Source organism: Bufo bufo, chromosome 4 (assembly GCF_905171765.1).
Source record: "Bufo bufo chromosome 4, aBufBuf1.1, whole genome shotgun sequence".
Classification (NCBI taxonomy): domain Eukaryota; kingdom Metazoa; phylum Chordata; class Amphibia; order Anura; family Bufonidae; genus Bufo; species Bufo bufo.
The window spans coordinates 94,343,575-94,363,997 of NC_053392.1; positions in this window are offsets into that span (position 1 = coordinate 94,343,575).

Below are 20,423 nucleotides of genomic sequence, written 5' to 3' on the forward strand. Positions count from 1 at the left end.
ATATTTCAGAGCTGCAACATCACTGGAGTGCCCAAAAGCACAAGGTGTGCAATACTCACAGACATGGCCAAGGTAAGAAAGGCTGAAAGACGACCACCACTGAACAAGACACACAAGCTGAAACGTCAAGACTGGGCCAAGAGATATCTCAAGACTGATTTTTCTAAGGTTTTATGGACTGATGAAATGAGAGTGAGTCTTGATGGGCCAGATGGATGGGCCCGTGGCTGGATTGGTAAAGGGCAGAGAGCTCCAGTCCGACTCAGACGCCAGCAAGGTGGAGGTGGAGTACTGGTTTGGGCTGGTATCATCAAAGATGAGCTTGTGGGGCCTTTTCGGGTTGAGGATGGAGTCAAGCTCAACTCCCAGTCCTACTGCCAGTTTCTGGAAGACACCTTCTTCAAGCAGTGGTACAGGAAGAAGTCTGCATCCTTCAAGAAAAACATGATTTTCATGCAGGACAATGCTCCATCACACGCGTCCAAGTACTCCACAGCGTGGCTGGCAAGAAAGGGTATAAAAGAAGAAAATCTAATGACATGGCCTCCTTGTTCACCTGATCTGAACCCCATTGAGAACCTGTGGTCCATCATCAAATGTGAGATTTACAAGGAGGGAAAACAGTACACCTCTCTGAACAGTGTCTGGGAGGCTGTGGTTGCTGCTGCACGCAATGTTGATGGTGAACAGATCAAAACACTGACAGAATCCATGGATGGCAGGCTTTTGAGTGTCCTTGCAAAGAAAGGTGGCTATATGGGTCACTGATTTGTTTTTGTTTTGTTTTTGAATGTCAGAAATGTATATTTGTGAATGTTGAGATGTTATATTGGTTTCACTGGTAAAAAATAAATAATTGAAATGAATATATATTTGTTTTTTGTTAAGTTGCCTAATAATTATGCACAGTAATAGTCACCTGCACACACAGATATCCCCCTAAAATAGCTAAAACTAAAAACAAACTAAAAACTACTTCCAAAAATATTCAGCTTTGATATTAATGAGTTTTTTGGGTTCATTGAGAACATGGTTGTTGTTCAATAATAAAATTAATCCTCAAAAATACAACTTGCCTAATAATTCTGCACTCCCTGTATTTTAGTCACCCAGTCAAAAAAATCTATAAGATTTGTTTGACATGATCTCCCTGAAGTAAACCCATGTTGTTTTTCATCTTGCAATCCATGGGATTTTAGATGTTCCACAATCCTATCCTTTAATAGGGTTTCCATTAATTTGCCTACTATTGATGTCAGACTCACTGGTCTATAGTTGCTCGATTCCTCCCTACTACCTTTCTTGTGAATGGGCACGACATTTGCCAATTTCCAATCTTCCGGGATGACTCCTGTTACTAATGATTGGTTAAATAAATCTGTTAACGGTTTTGCCAGCTCACCACTAAGCTCTTTTAATAATTTTGGGTGTATCTCATCAGGCCCTTGTGACTTATTTGTCTTCACCTTAGACAGCAAACTTAGAACATCTTCCTCTGTAAAGATACATGCATCAAATGATTTATTAGTCATCCTTTCTAGTGGAGGTCCTTCTCCTTTTTCTTTTGTAAAAACTGAACAGAAGTATTCATTAAGGCAGTCGGCTAGCCCTTTATTCTCTTCCACATACCTTCCATCCTTTGTTTTTAATTTAGTTATTCCTTGTTTTAATTTCCTTTTTTCATTTAAATATCTGAAGAATGTCTTATCCCCTTTTTTCATAGACTGAGCTACTTTTTCTTCTGCCTGCGCTTTAGAAGTTCTTATAACTTGCTTGGCCTCTCTCTGTCTAATCTTGTAGATTTCCTTATCTTCATTGCTCTGTTTTTTTTTATAATTACAAAATGCTAGCTTTTTATTTTTAATGATTTGGGCCACTTCTGCTGAGTACCACAGTGGTCTCTTCCTTTTTTTTGCTTTTACTGACAAGTCTAATGCAATTTTCTGTTGCCTTCAATAATGCACCTTTTAAGTAGTCCCATTTCTCCTGGACTCCATGTAATCCGTTCCAGTCTGATAAGGACTCATTTATGACTAATTTCATTTTTAAAAAGTCTGTTTTTCTAAAGTCTAAAACTTTTGTTTTTGTGTGGTGGGACTCTTTCACAGTTCTTATATTAAACCACACTGACTGGTGATCACTAGATCCCAAGGTTTCGCCTACAATGACATCATATACCAAATCCCCATTTGTGAATACCAAATCCAAAATGGCCTCCCTCCGGGTTGGCTCCTCAACCACTTGTTGTAGAGATAACCCCAGTAGGGAATTTAGAATATCTGTACTCCTGGTAGAACTTGCTATTTTGTTTTCCAGTTTATATCTGGAAGATTGAAATCTCCCATAATGATAACTTCTCCTTTCATTGTCATTTTAGCTATTTCTTCAACTAGTAGATCATCTAGTTCTTTAACTTGACCAGGTGGTCTATATATCACACCTACACGAGTTACTGCATGGTTAGCAAACTGCAACGTAACCCAAACTGACTCTATGTTGGCCTCACCAACTTGTATTAGGTTAGATTTAATGCTATCTTTCACATACAGGGCCACTCCTCCTCCTTTCTTGCCTTCTCTGTCTCTTCTGTATAAAGAGTACCGTGGTATGGTTATGTCCCAGTCATTTCTTTCATTAAACCATGTCTCCGTAACAGCCACTAAATCTACATTCTCAGATGCCATTATTGACCCAAGTTCATTGATTTTTTTACCTAAACTGCGAGCATTTGTAGACAGGACTCTGAGCTTATCATTTCTTAACCTCTGTGCTTCTGACCTGTTCTGGCATTGTTTCGGGGGGCAATTGGACTCTTTTATTTTCACTCTTTTGCCCCTCCTTCCTAGTTTAAATACTCTTTCGCAAATTCTTGGAGTTGTTTACTAAGTACATTTGTTCCTTTGAGAGAAAGATGCAAACCATCTTTTTGTACAGTTCCTTTCTATTCCAAGTAGAGCTATCATGAGAAACAAAGCCAAATCCTTGCTCTCGACACCATTTACCAAGCCATATGTTGAACTCCTTTATGCGCCTCTGCCTATCATTCTGAACATTATGCACAGGCAGAACTTCAGAAAATGAAATGGTGGATCAGTGGATCCGTAAAAATCATACGGACATCTGAATGCAGCCTTACAGGGGGGTGATCAATGACAGGGGGGTGATCAATGACAGGGGGGTGATCAGGGAGTCTATATGGGGTGATCACCTCCGTCATTGATCACTCCCCTGTAAGGCTCCATTCAGATGTCCGTATGTGTTTTGCGGATCCGATCCATCTATCAGTGGATCCGTAAAAATCATACGGACGTCTGAATGGAGCCTGACAGGGGGGTGATCAATGATAGGGGGGTGATCAGAGAGTCTATATGGGGTGATCAGGGGTGATCAGTGGTTCATGGGGTTAAGTGACAGGGGGGGGTGTAGTGTAGTGGTGTTTGGTGCTACTTTACTGAGCTACCTGTGTCCTCTGGTGGTCGATCCAAACAAAAGGGACCACCAGAGGACCAGGTAGCAGGTATATTAGACGCTGTTATCATAACAGCGTCTAATATACCTGTTAAGGGTTAAAAAAATCACATCTCCAGCCTGCCAGCGAACTATCGCCGCTGGCAGGCTGGAGATCCACTCGCTTACCTTCCGTTCCTGTGAACGCGCGCGCCTGTGTGCGCGCGTTCACAGGAAATCTCGCGTCTCGCGAGATGACGCACGGATGCGTCCAGGAGGAATGAATCAACCACCTTCCGGACGCATCCGTGCGTTAGGCGGTCCGGAGGTGGTTAAATATAGTCCTAAAATAGTTCAGATTTCACTCTCACCACTAGGCCTAATAATAGGGTGACACCTTCTGTTCTTTAGAGATCACTCAGCAGTATTCCTATCAGAGGCAAGATTACAATGACACTGTTATTTATATACTTATAGCCTCCCCCTCTCTGCACAATGACCTCTGTACCAGTGACAAGGCACGTCTAGACAACTTTTCCATAGAAGTCAATGAGCATCTCGTCAATTGTGTCAATGTTCCATGTGGCTGTTGTTAAGCTGACCTCTAACTGCTGTTAAGAGCAGCTCAGGCAAGATGGCTGCTCCCATAATCATGTTCAGAAAAAAGAATAAAAAAATCAATATTTAGAAAATAAAGGAAGATTACAAAAAAGGTTTATTTTTCATTATCTGGTTTTAATTAGTGAAAAATATTTTATTCCTCAATAAAGTTGTTGCATAAATAGCTACGCAAAACATGCACCCCAAAGTCTCACATATGTCTTTCCCGTCAATTAAGCTATCCATGGGAAAATCCCCTAGTTGGACCATGTGGTCTTTTTCTGCTGTCATTCCCTCCTTTACGGAGGTCATTTATTATGTCCCCTACACCAGAAACTAGAGTAAAAAATTGACCAATTGGCAGTTTGTTACTTTTTTGAACCTCCCTGCGCCTCAATTTAGGCCGAAGCGACGTTTCTAAACTGCACTTTTCACTTTCCATGTAAGTGCAAGGCTTGTGACGTGGACATGGCCATTTGCACATTCATTTACACCAGTTTACTAGGAGCTAGGAGTTCATTATAAATGGTGATGGACAAACATCGGCCAGGATGATTCGCAAATGGATGTTCGCGATAAAATGTTCGAGAACCGCGCGTTCGTGGCGGGCCCCAATCACTTAAATGGCAGGCGAACCTGAAAAACCTTCAGGTCATATTTGCAGCCAGCAAACACTTACTAGAAGTACACAAATAGTCCCACAACATGGACAGTGATATACCAGAGGGGGATCATTGGCAAAAATTTCCACAAAAGCTATGCATTTTAATCAGTGGCCATTTTTATGCGTCTTAAAGGGAAACTCTCAAAAATGTGCCCTGCTGGAGCCTAGAAAATTTTTATTTCCTATCGGTTTGTATACAAATGTGCAGCACTCCACGTTTTTGTATCCTGCAGAGTCCATTAAAAAAACGCATATGTTTTTTTTTCTACCATGGAACTGTATGGTGAACGGACACCACTGTACAAAATCAGTCTGAGGCATCTGTTAATGCATACATTTTTGGTATGCATTAAATGGATGGCAAAAATAGGATGTGAACCCAGTTATAGTTTTAGAATAAGCACCAGTACACAGCGGAGCAGCGTGGCGGAGAGGGGAGGCCGCCATGTACTGACAGAGCGCTACCTGGTCCTGGTGGTCAGAGATGAGGACTGTGTTTCCCAAGGATCATTTTCTACTGGGAAATACAGGGCACAGTATAATACACTAGAATCTATATAATATAAAGCAGGGGCGTAACTAGAAGTGACTGGGCCCCACAGCAAATATTTGTAAGGGCCCCTCCAGCGCGCTTCGCACCTCCCTCCTCCTGTGTAAACCCCACTCCTTTGGCACAGTGTAGCGGTATACTGTATATTGTGTGGCACAGTGGATGCTATACGCGTATAACATAAACATATTTCATATGAAAACTTACAGTTACTTGACCCTTGGGGATCTCGGACACCACTTCAACACTTGGCCGGGGGCTCGGCGGAGCTGATGTTGTGCTTTATCCTAATGAGAAAGATTTCATAATAATGATTTGGAGAAGGGGCAGAGGGATAGCAGAGCAGGGGGAGGCTGGTGCTGCTACTAGGGGCTCATACCATGGGGGAGTAATAAAGCCCACTATAATGCCCCCCCCCCCAGTAGTAATAATTCTCCTTATAATGTGACAGTGCAAAAATACCCCCTTGTAATGCCCCCAGTTGAGCTAATGTCCCCATAGTGCCCCCATAGTGCCCCCATAATGTCCCAGTATAAAATACCCCTATATAGTGCCCCCAGTAAATTCCCCCATAGTGCTCCTCTCCCCCCTTCCTGCTAGTGCCCCCCATAATGTACCAGTATAAAATGCCCCATATATAGTGCCCCAGTAGATGCCCCTCAGTGTCCGGCCTCTGATAGGCTGCCGGCCTAGTGTCCCCCATAATGCCCCCCAATAATGTGCCAGTAAGTGTCCCCATAGATGCCCCCCCATCATGTGCCAGTATCAAGTGCCTCTCTCCTCCCCCCCACATGTCCCAGTATCATAGTGCCATCTCCCCCCCCAATGTGCCAGTATCAAGTGCCTCTCTCCTTCCCACCCCCCATGTGCCAGTATCATAGTGCCAAACCCCCCCCCCATGGGCCAGTATCAAGTGCCTCTCTCTTCCCCCCCATGTCCCAGTATCATAGTGCCATCTCCCCCTCCAAAAAAGTGCCAGTATCAAGTGCCTCTCTCCCCCCCATGTGCCAGTATCAAGTGCCAACCCCCCCTCCACATGCCAGTATCAAGTGCCTCTCTCCTCCCCCCATGTCCCAGTATCATAGTGCCATCTCCCCCCCACAAAAAAAGTGCCATTATCAAGTGCCTCTCTCCCTCCCCCCCCATGTGCCAGTATCAGGTGCCAACCCCTCTCCCCCCATGTGCCAGTATCAGGCGCCTCTCCCCCCCCAGGTGCCAGTATCAGGTGCCAACCCCCCCCCCCAGGTGCCAGTATCAGGTGCCAACCCCGCCTTTCCCCCCATGTGCCAGTATCAGGTGCCAACCCCCCCTCCCCCCCCAGGTGTCAGTATCAAGTGCCTCTCTCCTCCCCCCCATGTCCCAGTATCATAGTGCCACCCCCCCCCCCCACAAAAAAAGTGCCAGTATCAAGTGCCTCTCTCCCTCCCCCCCATGTGCCAGTATCAGGTGCCTCTTCCCCCCCCCATGTGCCAGTATCAGGTGCCAACCCCCCCTCCCCCAGGTGGCAGTATCAGGTGCCAACCCCTCTCCCCCCCCATGTGCCAGTATCAGGTGCCAACCCCCCCCCCCAGGTGCCAGTATCAGGTGCCTCTCCCCCCCAGGTGCCAGTATCAGGTGCCAACCCCCCTCCCCCCCAGGTGCCAGTATCAGGTGCCTCTCCCCCCCAGGTGCCAGTATCAGGTGCCAACCCCCCCTCCCCCCCAGGTGTCAGTATCAAGTGCCTCTCTTCTCCCCCCATGTCCCAGTATCATAGTGCCACCCCCCCACAAAAAAAGTGCCAGTATCAAGTGCCTCTCTCCCCCCCCATGTGCCAGTATCAGGTGCCTCTCCCCCCCCATGTGCCAGTATCAGGTGCCAACCCCGCCTTTCTCCCCATGTGCCAGTATCAGGTGCCTCTCCCCCCCCCCCCATGTGCCAGTATCAGGTGCCAACCCCCCTCCCCCCATGTGCCAGTATCAAGTGCCCCCCGCTCCCCCCATGGCAGTAACAGTCGGGTATTAAAAAAATAATAATAAACACTTCGACTTACCTCCATGTCAGCGATGCGATGCGATGCAGCCTCTTCCTGTGTCCCGCCCTGTATGTCCATATATGCTTGTATTTCAGAAAAGTTTCTGCTGGCATTTGAACCCACGACCTTCTGTATCAGAGACAAAGCACCTAACCACAAGACCATAAGAGCTGCCTTGCTGCTGACTGAAAAAATATGAGACTTCTACTGTTATAGCTGGCTAAGTGTGACAGCTGCTCATATAGAGAGATATAGCAGAGCTGAGTGTGCTGGGACAGCTGTCATATAGAGATATAGCAGTGCTGGGTGTGTTGGCAGCTGTCATGTGTATAGATGTACACTTAGCCAGCTATAACAGTAGAAGTCTCATATTTTTTCAACCAGTTGCAATGCCTCCTTTATGGCTGTGTGGGTAAATGCTTTGCCTCTGATCCACTGATACATTGGAGGTTGTGGGTTCGAATCCCAGACACATCAGGAGACTTTAGGATTCAGTAAGATTAGATCACATTAGTGAGGGGGCCTGGTCCGCTGCTGCTGTGAAGGGGCCCTGAACATTAAGACAATCGATATTTAACTAACTTGCGCCGGGACCCGAAGCAGCTGCTTGCCCGGTAGTTACGCCGCTGCCTGTGTGTAGTGTCTGTGCTATGGTTGCTATGGCGATCCCTACGGCACTGCGGTCTTCATTATTAAATAACAGACAGCTGCAGGCTAATTGGCCACACGGTTCTTCACTGCAACACGGCCGCTCTGTGTGGCCATACCCTATGTCAGAGGTGCATGGGTATACCTGATTTATAGCGATTTGTGGCGAATTGATTCGCAACTAATCAAATTTCTTGGCTACCTTCAGCGAAGTTGCGGTATCAAATTTTTCTAAACTTTGCTCATCTGTACCGTTGATGATAAAGATTTTAAAAGTTTGGACATTTTTGTACACATCAATATCAATTATGCTTATTTCTTATAGTTTTTTTTAATATGTAACATTTGGAAAGAGGCTTATTTAAATTTTTATTTTATTTAATATTTTTTTATATTTAAAAAAACTTTTCCTAACTAATTTCTATTCTCATTATAGACCTTGAATATGCAATCTTCTGATAATTGTACCATAATTTACAATACAATACTACAGCTGTCTATTATTTTTTTCAGGCTTTCTATAAGCCATGTCGCAGGAAGAGCTTAACATCCAGTCTGCTATGGCAGGTCTAGGAGCCTTCACAAGACCCCAGATTGCCATAGTAATTGATTGAAACACAGCTATTTCACTGCTGCGGCTCAGATCAGAGGACAGAGATCAGATCCTCATCCCTGTGGCTAATCCCTCAGGTGCTGAATAGTGTTGAGCACGAATATTCGAAAAGCTAATTTTTATCTCGAATATCGCCACTTCGAGAATTTGCGAATATTTAGAATATAGTGCTATATAGTCGTTATATCGAATATTTGTCATTTTTTCCTTCTGTACACATGATTCCTCTCTGCTTCTTGCTTGTGGGCCAATGAGTGATTGGCCCACAAGCAACTTAAGCAGGGAGGAATCATGACTTCAGATGGAAAAAAATGACAAATATTCTAAAAAACTAATATATAGCACTATATTCAATAGTGTTCAGTGTTCACTTCAGATTGAATATAGTGCTAGATATTAATTTTTTTGAATATTCGTCATTTTTTTTCCATCTGAAGTCATGATTCCTCCCTGCTTAAGTTGCTTGTGGGCCAATCACTCATTGGCCCACAAGCAAGAAGCAGGGAGGAATCATGTGTTCAGATGGAAAAAATGACGAATATTCTAAAAACGAACATATAGCACTATATTCTATAGTGCTATATATTCGTTTTTGACCCATGCCTGTATTGATTGCGTAATATTTGGATATTAAGCGTTCATTACCTTGCCGATTTTCGAGTAAAAAAAAAAAAAAGTTGAATATATTGAATTTTCGAAGTTGCGAATATTCAACGAATATTCTACTAAATATTTGCGAAATATCACAAATTCGTATATGACCCCTGCCGCTCATCACTAGTGCTGAAGTTGCTATTGACCATAGTATCTGATGGGTAAAATTACCTGAAATAGTTATTTCCAATCCCAGTCATTATGGCTGGGTGAATATATGAGCCCACTCCTTATATTCCTCCCACACTTTGGACATACAGTTACTGCCAGGTGTGGAAACTGGAAGGGGTTAAACAATAGTTATTTTTTTAGTTTTTTTTGCTTGTTTGTTTTTTCTGACAGTGAATTCTCTAAGAATCTATGTAGAGATAATTCACAATCTAATCATTTTCCTTATTTATTTATTTATTGTACTCACTTCTATAGTCCTGACATATTCCACAGCGCTTTATAGACATTATCATTACTCATGGTCCCTAGTGGAGCTCACAATCTAGATTCCCTATCAGTATATCTTTAGAGTGTGGGAAGAAAACAGAATACCTGGAGGAAACCCACACATGGCCAGAACATACAAACTTCAAGCAAATGTTTTCCTTGGTGGGATTTGAAACTAGAACTCTGTGCTTCCTTATAGTTATAAATAAATATAATGGTTCAGTGTAATTAATGTAGAAGCTTATAGCAAGTTAGTATAATTATATTATATATTTAGATTGAAATAGATAGATATTAGATAGATAGACAGATAGATAGACAGATAGATAGATAGATAGATTCCCACCATAATGAATTGTTTCTTAGAGTTGCGGTTAATTTCTTACCACATTCATTTAGAAAGTATCTACTTTTTCTTGTTTTCCCAGACGCAATCAATATGTTTACTTCACACTGATAAATCAAGCCTGAAATATTTATGGACAATTATTATTTACCATGACAACTTCCAGATGCTAAATTGCTAATACAATTCTCAAAGTCACACTGGTAAATTTCCCAAAAGCAATAAAAATAGATTTTTTTCCCCTTCCAACTGGATGTGTAGACCTTCTGTCCGATGATAAAAAGATTTGAACTTGAATTTCTTTCATAATTTGATGTGATAAAGTATATACATTGTTAAAGATGGATGAAGAAATATGTGATCTCTAGTAAAATTACAGATGTGAGAGTCAACGAGATGTGACCGGAATGTTGTAATGAAATCTGCTTTATTATACATTTATAGTATGGCTAAGAAATAGATGATCGTCAAAATTGACAGATTTTTTTCTTTATAGTTTATACTAACGGCATAATTAATGGCCAAGTTAAATAGTTGTTGCTTATTAGACAGTAAACCTGTAGAAATTAGCATGCCCATACTGCAATACTGCAAAACAAATAAAACATGTCCTATACTTCTCAGTGAAAATCAGGACGTGACCCCATTGAAGTCTATAGGTCTGTAAAAATGCGGAATGCAATCCGTTTTTATGCGGACAGCATACAGCTGTCTGAATAAACCCTAAAACTGCTGGAAATGCCCAAACTCCCATAGTCATGAATGGAGGGTGGCTAAGCTTGCTTTGTACACTCTCCTTCACAATGGGGGGCCGTTTGGATTGGTGCAGGTCCCACAGCTTAATGGCATGGATGGCATATCCTAACAATATGCTATCAATGTCTGAGATGAGACAACCCTTTTATATTAATTATTCAGGGTTTATTGTTAATGGCTGTGTGATTTTGCAGGTTGCCTGTCCCCTTATTTCACCACCTCTCTTTTACCATTGAAGGAGCTAAATGATAGCTTGTTTTATGTGGGATGACTTTTAGTTTTCATTGGCAAAAAATTGGGTATTGCTTTTTTTGTTTTCTTATGGTGTTTACTATGAAGGATAAATAATATGCTTATTTTTAATTTATGGATTATTACAGATGTGGTGATAATTATGTATAGTTTTCTTTTTTTTCTTTTACTTTTTCCAAATAATCTAGTATTCCATCAGCACACCATCAGGAACCCCTTTCCTTCTGTCTAATCATTTGGATGATATGGTCAGATAAACATTTCTTTATTGATTGGATTTGGTATTCAGTTTAAAGGGGAAAATGTGGGTATCGATGGATGATATCCCATGCCCTTATACCTAGCAAGTCAAAATAATCAAGAGTCAGAAATCTTGTCAAAGCAGGGCTTTCATTAAGACTAGGGCTACACAGCGACATGTGTTGCGCAACAAAAAAAAAGTATAACTACATTGCAACATTCAACAGTCGCACAGAAGTCCATCCATAGACTATCATTACAATAAATGTTGTGCGACATTAGTGCAACATGGATGTTGAGCAACATAGGTGCTAACCTATGTCTTTAGTGAACACAAACAATCTTATATTCTATTAATGAAACACTTCAAATAACTAGAGTTGAGCGGACACCTGGATGTTCGGGTTCGACGGGTTCGGCCGAACTTCGGAAAAAAATTCGAGTTCGAGACCCGAACTTGACCCGAACTTGATCCCGAACCCCATTGAAGTCCATGGGGACCCGAACTTTGAGCACTAAAATGGCTGTTAAAATGTCATGGAAAGGGCTAGAGGGCTACAAATGGTGTCAAAATGTGGTTAAGAGCATGGCAAGTGCTCTGCAAACAAATGTGGATAGGGAAATGACTTTAAATAACATAAAATACGTAAAAAAATAAAAATAAAATCTTGATCTAGGAGGAGAAGGTCCATATGGAGTAGGAGGTTGAGGAGGCGGTGGATGTGGCGGTGTAGGCTACCTCCTCCTCCACCACTGCTTCAGTGGTGGAGGAGGAGGTAGCCTACACTGTTTTTTGGTTTTAAATTTTATTTTTAAAATTAGGGTACACCCCAAAACATTGGGAAATATAACCTGTGATAACCCCTTCCAGTCATGCCAAACACACGTTCAAACAATACAATGGCTGCAGGGCAGGCTAGCACCTCCAAGGGGTAAAGGGCAAGCTCAGGCCATGTGCCCAATTTGGAGACCCAGAAGTTGCAGTGGCTGTCCCCTGTCAGTCAGTTCGTGTAGGCGTGTGCACACTTACTGCCCCACCATGTCGCACGTCCCTGTGATGTTCACGATCCAATTTGATATCTGCTCTATCAACTTTTGATGTTCTTTTTTGCGCCTACCATGGTGATCACAGGTGGTGGGGAATCAGGGTTCCAGGCCAGAGAGGGAGCGTGAGAAAGAGAGACCACATCCAAGGGAGGATCCATTTTTTCAAATTTAAAATTTTAGTTGAAATATGGGAGAAATTATTAAAGCATAAAAGTGTGACAACTTTTCAAAGTTTAAGCATTGAATGTAATAATGTGGTGCGCATTAATTACTGAATAATTTATTAAATTTTATTCCCTGTCACCTATGAATAGCAGGTGTTTATTCACGTCTAAAATTGTATAATGTCAACCCAAGAACGAAATTTATTAAGCTGTCAACTAGGTAGTGGAGGGGTATATTACACCCACAAATTGGTGAATTTCACCAAAAAATGTTACTGACAATTTTTTTTTCGGTCTACTAGGTATAGGAGTGGTACATCACACTCAAAAATTTGTGAATTTCACCAGAATATATAACTGACAATTTTTTTTTTAACCTGTCTACTAGGTTCCACCCAAAAATTTGTTGTTTATTTCGCCAGAAAATGAAACTAACAATTTATTTTAATTTTTTTTACCGTTCCACTAGGTATAGCAGTGGTACTATACACACCAAAATTGGTGAATTTCACCCTAAAATGTAAATGACAATTTTTTTTAGTTTGTTTAACCTGTCTAATAGGTATAGCAGTGGTACTATACACCCAAAAATTTGTTAATTTCACCATAAAATGTAACTGACAATTTTTATTTTTTTTACCGGTCTACTATATTGGGGAATTTCACCCGAAAATGTAAATGACAATTTTCTTTTTTTTTTAACTGTCTACTAGGTATAGCAGTGGTACTATACACCCAAAAATTGGTTAATTTCCCCCGAAAATGTAAATGACAAAGTAGTGAAATGATATAAAAATAAAACACGTACAAAAGAAAAATATGAATTTATGAGGTGGAGTTCCATATGGAGTAGAAGTTTGAGGAGGTGGTGGACGTAGCGGAGTAGGTGGAAGCGGCGGTGGAGGAGGACGAGATAGCCAACACAGGTTTTTGGTTTTAATTTTATTTTGTAAAATTAAGGTACACTCCAAAAGAGTCAAATATCCAAAATACAAACATGAGCAATTGCCTGCAGTATAACAATGGCTGGTTAGTGCCGATATACAGTGGGGGAAATAATTATTTGACCCCTCGCTGATTTTGTAAGTTTGTCCAATGACAAAGAAATGAAAAGTCTCAGAACAGTATCATTTCAATGGTAGGTTTATTGTAACAGTGGCAGATAGCACATCAAAAGGAAAATCGAAAAAATAACTTTAAATAAAAGATAGCAACTGATTTGCATTTCATTGAGTGAAATAAGTATTTGAACCCCTACCAACCATTAAGAGTTCTGGCTCCCACAGAGTGGTTAGACACTTCTACTCAATTAGTCACCCTCATTAAGGACACCTGTCTTAACTAGTCACCTGTATAAAAGACACCTGTCCACAGAATCAATCAATCAAGCAGACTCCAAACTCTCCAACATGGGAAAGACCAAAGAGCTGTCCAAGGATGTCAGAGACAAAATTGTAGACCTGCACAAGGCTGGAATGGGCTACAAAACCATTAGCAAGAAGCTGGGAGAGAAGGTGACAACTGTTGGTGCGATTGTTCGAAAATGGAAGGAGCACAAAATGACCATCAATCGACCTCGCTCTGGGGCTCCACGCAAGATCTCACCTCGTGGGGTGTCAATGGTTCTGAGAAAGGTGAAAAAGCATCCTAGAACTACACGGGAGGAGTTAGTTAATGACCTCAAATTAGCAGGGACCACAGTCACCAAGAAAACCATTGGAAACACATTACACCGCAATGGATTAAAATCCTGCAGGGCTCGCAAGGTCCCCCTGCTCAGGAAGGCACATGTGCAGGCCCGTCTGAAGTTTGCCAATGAACACCTGAATGATTCAGAGAGTGACTGGGAGAAGGTGCTGTGGTCTGATGAGACCAAAATAGAGCTCTTTGGCATTAACTCAACTCGCTGTGTTTGGAGGAAGAAAAATGCTGCCTATGACCCCCAAAACACCGTCCACACCGTCAAGCATGGGGGTGGAAACATTTTGCTTTGGGGGTGTTTTTCTGCTAAGGGCACAGGACAACTTATTCGCATAAACGGGAAAATGGACGGAGCCATGTATCGTGAAATCCTGAGCGACAACCTCCTTCCCTCTGCCAGGAAACTGAAAATGGGTCGTGGATGGGTGTTCCAGCACGACAATGACCCAAAACATACAGCAAAGGCAACAAAGGAGTGGCTCAAGAAGAAGCACATTAAGGTCATGGAGTGGCCTAGTCAGTCTCCGGACCTTAATCCAATCGAAAACCTATGGAGGGAGCTCAAGCTCAGAGTTGCACAGAGACAGCCTCGAAACCTTAGGGATTTAGAGATGATCTGCAAAGAGGAGTGGACCAACATTCCTCCTAAAATGTGCGCAAACTTGGTCATCAATTACAAGAAACGTTTGACCTCTGTGCTTGCAAACAAGGGTTTTTCCACCAAGTATTAAGTCTTTTTTTGTTAGAGGGTTCAAATACTTATTTCACTCAATGAAATGCAAATCAGTTGCTATCTTTTATTTAAAGTTATTTTTTCGATTTTCCTTTTGATGTGCTATCTGCCACTGTTACAATAAACCTACCATTGAAATGATACTGTTCTGAGACTTTTCATTTCTTTGTCATTGGACAAACTTACAAAATCAGTGAGGGGTCAAATAATTATTTCCCCCACTGTACATGTCAATTCTGCACAAGGTACGGACAAGTCCTGAGGGATCCATGCGTGGTTCATTTTAATAAACGTGAGCTTTTCCACATTGGCTGTGGACAGGCGGCTGCGCTTGTCTGTGATGACGCCCCCTGCCGTGCTAAACACCTGTTCAGATAATACACTGGCTGCAGGGCAGGCCAGCACCTTCAAGGCGTAAAGGGCAAGCTCAGGCCATGTGCCCAATTTGGAGACCCAGAAGTTGAAGGGGGCAGACCCGTCATTCAGTATGTGTAGGCGTGTGCACACATACTGCTCCACCATGTTGGTGAAATGCTGCCTCCTGCTAAGACGTTCCATATCAGCTGGTGGTGCTGGTTGTTGTGGCGTGCTGACATTTCGGCCATGCTAACCCTGCCTTCTGAGGTGCTGGTGGTGCCCCAGCTGCGTTGGCGACCTCTTCCTCATCCTCTGCCTACGCCTTGTGCTTCCACTGTGCCCCCGCTGTCAGGTGGGAATGCCACCAGCAGCGCGTTTACCAGCGTGCGCTTGTACTCGCGCATCTTACGATCACGCTCCAGTGAGGGAATTAAGGACGGTACGTTGTCCTTGTAACGGGGATCCAGCGGCGTGGCCACCCAGTAATCAGCAAAAGTTAGAATGTGGACAACTCGGCGGTCGTTGGGGAGACACTGCAGCATGTAATCGCTCATGTGTGCCAGGCTGCCAAGAGGCAACGAAAAGCTGTCCTCTGTGGGAGGTGTATCGTCTGTGTCCTCTGTATCCCCCCAGCCACGCACCAGTGATGGCCATGAGCTGGTCTGGGTGCCACCCTGCTGTGAACATGGTTCCTCATCCTCCATCTCCTCCTCCTCATCCTCCACCTCCTCATCCTCCAGAACTGTGCCCTGGCTGGACAATTGTGTACCTTGGGTTTGTGGGTGCAGGAACCCACCCTCAGAGCCACTTGGGAATGACTGGCCGGAAACCCTACGAAATGATCCCTCTTCCTCCTGTGCCACATCCTCTTCCATCATCACCAGGAGCATTTTTTCAAGGAGGCATAGAAGTGGGATAGTAACGCTGAGAACGGCGTTATCGGCACTGGCCATGTTGGTGGAGTACTCGAAACAGCGCAACAAGGAACACAGGTCTCGCATGGAGGCCCAGTCATTGGTGGTGAAGTGGTGCTGTTCCGCCGAGCGACTCACTCGTGTGTGCTGCAGCTGAAACTCCACTATCGCCTGCTGCTGCTCGCACAGTCTGGCCAGCATGTGCAAGGTGGAGTTCCACCTTGTGGGCACGTCGCATATGAGGTGGTGAGCGGGAAGGCCGAAGTTACGCTGCTGCGCTGACAGGCGAGCAGCAGAAGGCTGAAAACGTCGAAAGCACGCACAGACGGCTCGCACTTTATGCAGCAGCTCTGACATGTTGGGGAAATTTTTATGGATTCTCTGCACCACCAAATTCAGCACATGCGCCAGTCCACAGCTCCTGCGCGGTGTGGGGTTTGTCCCCCAAACAGATAAGTTTTAAAACTGCCTGCTGTCGTTTACCCCTGGCTGTGCTGAAGTTGGTGGTGAAGGTGTTACGGTGACCGGATGAGGAGCTGGTAGGAGGATGAGGAAGCAGAGTAGGAGGAGGAAGCAACAGTAGGCAAACTGAAGCGCCCTGCAATCCTCGGTGGTGGAAGGACATGCGCCAAACTGCTATCCGCCTCAGGCCCAGACGCCACTGCATTTACCCAGTGTGCTGTTATGGAGATATAACGGCCCTGCCCGTGCTTACAGGTCCACGTATCCGTAGTCAGGTGCACCTTGCCACAGATGGCGTTGCGCAGTGCACACCTGATTTTGTCCCCTACTTGGCTGTGAAGGGAAGGGATGGCTCATCTTAAAAAGTAGTGGCAGCTGGGCACAACGTACTGTGGGACAGCCACCGCCATAAGGCCTTTAAAACTTCCCGTCTCCACCAGACGGAATGACAGCATTTCAAAGGCAAGTAATTTAGAAATGCTGGTATTCAGGGCTAGGAATCGCGGGTGGGTAGGGGCGTACTTCCTCTTCCTCTCGTTTGGGATATGGAGAGCTGAACGCTTCCGTGTGACATTGTGGAGATGCTTGGTGACCCAGGTGTTGGTGTTGCTGGCAGATACTCTGTTTGTGGGGTGCCAGGTGGCACTGTCACTCCAGAGGTGGATAAAGAGGCCGCGACTGCAGCAGAAGAGGAAGCAGGAGGAGCCAGAGACCTTTCTTGGTTTTTGAGGTGTCTACTCCACTGCAGCTCGTGCTTTGCACTTAAATGCCTGGTCATGCAGGTTGTGCTTAGGTTGAGAACGTTTATGCCTCGCTTCAGGCTCTGATTGCACAGCGTGAAAACCACTCGTGTCTTGTCGTCAGCACATTGTCTGAAGAACTGCCACACCAGGGAACTCCTTGGAGCTGCCTTTGGTGTGCTCGGTCCCTTGCTGCGGTGGGCAGTAGGAGGCGTGCTGTCTAGAGGACGGCTGCTCCGCTTTTGCACCCTGCTCCCAATTCTGCTGTGCTGGTGGCTCTGTGCGACCACCGCCTCTTCCTCCGAACTACATCGGTCACTCGCATGAACTTGAGTCCATGTGGGGTCGAGGACCTCATCGTCCTCCACATCATCTTCCACCCAGTCTTCACCCCTGACTTCCTTGTCGGTCTGCACACTTTTAAAAGCCCCAGCAGTTGGCACCTGTGTTTCGTCATCATCTGAGACGTGCTGCGATGGTCCTCCCATGTACTCATCTTGAAAAATAAGTGGTTGGGCATCGGTGCACTCAATCTCTGCCACTTCTGGGGCAGGGCTAGGTTGATGGCCCTGGTAAACCCTGCTAACAGAGTCATCAAAAAGCAGAAGAGACTGCTGCATGACTTGGGGCTCAGACTGCTTGGCTGATTTGCAAAGGGGTGAGGTGAAACACTGATGAACATCGGCTGCAGGTGCCAACTGTGGTCTTTCAGCAGGAGACTGGGTGGAAGACAATGTGAAGGAACTGGATCCACTATCAGCAACCCAATCTATTATTGCCTGTACTTGTTCAGGCCTCACCATTCGTAGAGCAGCATTAGGCCCGACCAAATACCGCTGCAGGTTTTGTCGCCTACTCGCACCTGAGGAAGGGGTTTCACTTGTGCGTGTAGCTGGCACAGATCAACCACGTCCTCTCCCTGCAAAAGGAGCTTCACCAGCAGCACCACGACCTGGGCCACATCCCTTATTTGACGCTCTCCTAATATTTTTTGAATTTAGGATCTTAATTAATAGTAGAAAAGAACGACAGTATGTAAAGAGTGTATCTCACACGGCCTGAACCAGACTAGGCCTCAATTAAAGATTTATTTGCACAAAATGGCTGTATTTCAAATGGCTGTATTTCTAATGCCTAATTCAAACCCCTGTATGTAGAGGGAGTATCTCACACTGTCTGAACCAGAGTAGGCCTGAAGTAAATATATCTTTGCACAAAATGGCTGTATTTCAAATGGCTGTATTTCAAATGCCTAATTCAAACCCGTGTATGTAGAGGTGGTATCTCACAGGGCCTGAACCAGTGTAGGCCTGAATTCAATATTGGTGCACTAAATGGCGGTATTTAAAATCTCTGAATGTAACCCAAATGTATTAAGGGTGTATCTCACAATGACATCTGCATCAAAGGCTGCCAACTAAAAAATTTTTGCCCAAATGAGTTTTTGTTTAAAAACTGAATTTGACAGCAGTATATAAGCCTGTAATTTCACACGTGCTGATGAAAATAGTGTTTTTTTCAAAAGAGTGTGTTTTTCAAACCCCAGAAAATGATGGGTGTATTTCTACCTTAAATTGCACACTGACTTAGGCTACTTTCACACTTGCGGCAGGACGGATCCGACAGGCTGTTCACCATGTCGGATCCGTCCTGCGGCTATTTCGCCGTGCCGCCTGACCGCCGCTCCGTCCCCATTGACTATAATGGGGACGGGGGTGGAGCTCCGGCGCAGCGCGGCGGTGCACGGTGAAAGGCCGCCGGACTAAAATTACTGCATGTCAGGCTTTTTAGTCCGGCGGCTTTCACCGTGCACCGCCGTGTAGCGCCGCAGCTCCGCCGCAGCTCCGCCCCCGTCCCCATTATAGTCAATGGGGACGGAGCGACGGTCCGGTGGCACGGCAAAATAGCCGCAGGACGGATCCGACATGGTGAACAGCCTGTCGGATCCGTCCTGCCGCAAGTGTGAAAGTAGCCTAAGGCTCCATTCACACGTCCGCAAAATGTGTCCGCATCCGTTCCGCAATTTTGCGGAACGGGTGCGGACCCATTCATTCTCTATGGGGACGGAATGGATGCGGACAGCACACAGTGTGCTGTCTGCAGCCGCAATTGCGGAGCTCGGCCCCGATTTTGGGTCCGCAGCTCCGCAAAAAGATAGAGCATGTCCTATTCTTGTCCGCAGCTTGCGGATAAGAATAGGCATTTCTATGGGGGTGCCGGGCTGGTGTGTTGCGGACCCACAATTTTCGGGCCGCAACACACCACGGACGTGTGAATGTAGCCTAATACTGATGTTGTAGATAGCCCAAAAAGTCTTTTTTTGCTAACAGAATATGAAAGCTGTATATATTAAACTTGAATTTAACACTTGCAGATCTGGAAAATACTGTTTTTTGAAAAAAAAAGTTTGTTTTTCAAACCCCAGAAAATGATGGGTGTATTTCTACCTTATATTGCACACTGACTAATACAGATGTTGTAGATTGCCCAAAAAGTCATTTTTTTGCTAACAGAATATGAAAGCTGTATATATTAAACTTGAATTTAACATTTGCAGATCTGGAAAATACAGTTTAAAAAAAAAAAAAAAAAAAAAGTGTGTTTTTCAAACACCAGAAAATGATGGGTGTGACTAATACAGATGTTGTAGATTGCCAAAAAAGTATTTTTTTGCTAACAGAATATGAAAACTGTATATATTAAACTTGAATTTAACACTTGCAGATCTGGAAAATACAGTTTTTTGAAAAAAATAAAAAAAAGTGTTTTTCAAACCCCAGAAAATGATGGGTGTATTTCTACCTTTAATTGCACACTGACTAATACAGATGTTGTAGATTGCCAAAAAAGTTCAGGCCGTGTTAGATACACCCTTTCAAATACAGGGGTTTGATTCAGGTATTTGAAATACAGCCATTTTGTGCAAACAAATCTTTCTTTGAGGCCTAGTCTGGTTCAGGCCATGTGAGATACACCCTTTAAATACAGGGGTTTGATTCAGGTATTTGAAATACAGCCATTTTGGACAAACAAATCTTTAATTGAGGCTTAGTCTGATTCAGGCCGTGTGAGATACACCCTTTAAA